Source organism: Oryctolagus cuniculus, chromosome 1 (assembly GCF_964237555.1).
Source record: "Oryctolagus cuniculus chromosome 1, mOryCun1.1, whole genome shotgun sequence".
In the NCBI taxonomy this organism is placed as follows: Eukaryota; Metazoa; Chordata; class Mammalia; order Lagomorpha; family Leporidae; genus Oryctolagus; species Oryctolagus cuniculus.
Window position 1 is genome coordinate 55787650 of NC_091432.1, and position 3093 is coordinate 55790742.

Below are 3093 nucleotides of genomic sequence, written 5' to 3' on the forward strand. Positions count from 1 at the left end.
AGGAATGGCAGCACTGCCTTGGGTTCTGACCATACGATGGTTCCTGGAGGGGACCTCGGGTGAGAGCCCTGAGGTGCGGGACCCCCAGCATTTGGCGAATGAGGCACTGGGTGGGGGGGTGTCCAAAGCGCCCAGCCAACACCTTTCTGTGGCTTTGAATCACCCGTATATAGCATTCCCCAGCCTTCTAACCACAGTTCTATCTGTTTTCTACATGATACATGTTTCACGGGTCTGATATTTTAAGCACTCTACACTGCTAGTCTTTCCCGTCACTCTGTTTCTGTATTGCATCTTCAGCCTCTGCATGAAATTCACTGTCTGTCCAGAACCTGTCTCCTCTTGTTGAAGACACAGATTGTGAGGCAAACTTCCAGCCAAGGGGACAAAACTCAAGGGGGAGGAGCCAAGAGGCAAGGAGGAGTCACAGAGGAGGAACTGAGTCCCAGCAACAAGCTTGGACAGGGGCTGAGGAGAGGGAGACCTCCAGGGGAAAACACCAGAGACGGGGAGGCAGAGACTCAGGGGGAGTTTCTTTTGTGGCCTGATTGTGTTTATGGTGTCTCAACTTGCACAAAAGTGTGCGGTACTCTGTAGTCACATTGACCAGCCTTTCCCTTACTGAGATGTCCAAATCTCAGTGTCTTACTAGAATGGCTTTACCCACTCCAAGACTTAAAAAGCATTTTTGTATATCTTGTTCTAAAACATTTTGGGTTACTTCTATAGTCCATTTGAAAATTTATTTTTGTGGGGCTGGTGCTGTGGTGTAGCAGGTAAAGCTGTCACCTGCAGTGCCAGCATCCTAGGTGGATGCCGGTTCAAGTCCTGGATGCTCCACTTCTGATCCAGTTCTCTTCTATGACCTGAGAAAGCACTGGAGGATGGCCCAAGTCCTTGGGCCCCTGCACCCACATGGGAGATCTGGAGGAGACTCCTGGCTCCTGGCTTCAGATTGGTGCAGCTCCTGCCATTGCGGCCAATTAGGGAGTGAACCAGCGGATGGAAGACCTCTCTCTCTCTCTTTCTCTCTCTCTCTCTTTACCTATCCTTCTCTGTGTAACTCTGACTTTCAAATAAATAAATGAATATTAAAAAAAGAAAAAAATTTATTTTTGTGTATGTGTGGGACAGTAATTCTAGCTGAACGCTTTCCCAGATGCCTTATTTAATTTACCTTTAGCCTCTCAGGTAAAAGAGCATATCCATTATGTACACTGTACCCCCACATATTGATGAATCTGCTTCTGCAGTCTCCATTCTGCTTTGAGTTATTTATCTGTTCCTGTGCCAGTCCCACAATGTTCTAATCACTGTGGCTTTATAGTGTATTTGATACCTAATAGGGCGAATTCTTCACCATTGTTCTCTTTCAAAATGTTCTTGGCTACGCTTGTGCATTTTCTCTTCCAGATGAACTCAGCAATCAGTGGTCAAGTTTCATTAAAGCTCAGAACACATCAAGTGCTTTGTTTCTGAATGTTCCTTTTCTAGTCACTGTTGTGTTTCTTCTCCTGTCCCCACCTCATTAAGCAGGACAAATTGTCATCATCAAGGTCTTTCCCAAATCCTAAGAACCAAACTATTGAAACTCACATCATAGGAGTAACTAAAATTAGAAACATGCCAGAAGCACTGATCCCAGACGACTCCTAGAGTCGCAGCAGGAAGCACAACGCCTAGATGATTTGGTTTAACAACCCTTCTTCCTGTAGAAAAACAGGGGACTGACTAGAAGCACCAAGCACCCAACCCCCAAGCCACCCTTCTTCTCCTCTCCAAAGAGCACCTTTCGAGCAGTTTACACAACAAGCACTTGCAAGCTTGGACGGCAAGAGCCTGTTTGACATGGGGCCACGCTCAGTATTGACAGAATTGTGTTTGCACACCAGCCAGGCTGAGCATCAGGCTCTTGGACAAGGACACCTCCCAGGCAAAGACTGCTTCATAAGGAGCCTGAGGAAAGAGCCTCCACCGACCCTTCCTGCCGGCAGCTTCGGACAGGTCCTGGTGGCAGTGTTCTACCTCTGTTATGGGAAGCCGTAGGCGGCTTTAGCCTTTTTCAAGTCTCTCTGCTCATTCTCAGCAGGAAAGTCTTTGCAAATCCTCAAGGACATTAGCTTCCAGGATGTCCACAATGCTAGGACTTTGGTTTCCCGGCAGATGTTTCTCTTCTACCCAAGTCATTCTAGACTGTTCGTTATGGGCATGATAATCATAATTCTGGATTCTCTGGGATGGCCCAGATTTCAATATTCTGAACTTTTGCCTTAAATCGTTAAAGTATTCTTGGAATTCTCAAGATTTCCATGTCCAACTAGCCTCTCCCATATTGCATTAACACTGGGAAATAGCCCAAAACAATTTTTGTAACATGATGTGTGCCTGATGTTGGTTTGGTTCTGAAAACCCAGTTAGAAAAGATTCCTGAGCAATGACACAAACACATCCTTGGGCTGTTTCTAATTCAATTACTCAGACCCCTGTATTTAACCAAAGGAGTCTCTTATTTGCACCAACTTAATATTCCTTTTTTATATATTATGTATCTTAAAGAATGAAACAGACTCAACTGCAGCTCCCTAATACCACAGTGATTTTTTTCTCTTAGGAAAGGGAGGAAGCACAAGAGATAGACCCGCCATCATTCACAGAACACCAGTGACCCAGTGGCCCCACCGAGATGCGAAGACTCTGGTTGCTGTGGAGCTGTCCACCAAGGAGGTGCTGACACTCTCCTGGAGTTGGACAGGGGCTGCCCTCCAGAGTTGTGAAAGAGTCCCCTCCATGTCCCTACCACCACGCAATCTCCAGAAAAATGTAAAACTCTGTGTAAACATAGGCCATGTCTCCCAATCAGAGTATGGAAGACAAGAATTGGCCACCAGCATCTTCTAAACCTTCTCTGGACTCCCTTGCTCTAAAAAGTCCAAACATTCTGTGCAGAATTTGCTTTAAATGCCTTCACAGGGTCTTGCACTCCTTACAGAAGTTATTGCATGCAAACCTAGTAGGAAAACAGGAAGAGCTGCTGGACAGGGACATGTGCGACCCCAGTTCTTTCCCCACTCCCTGATAGCCCCTTTTGTCTCC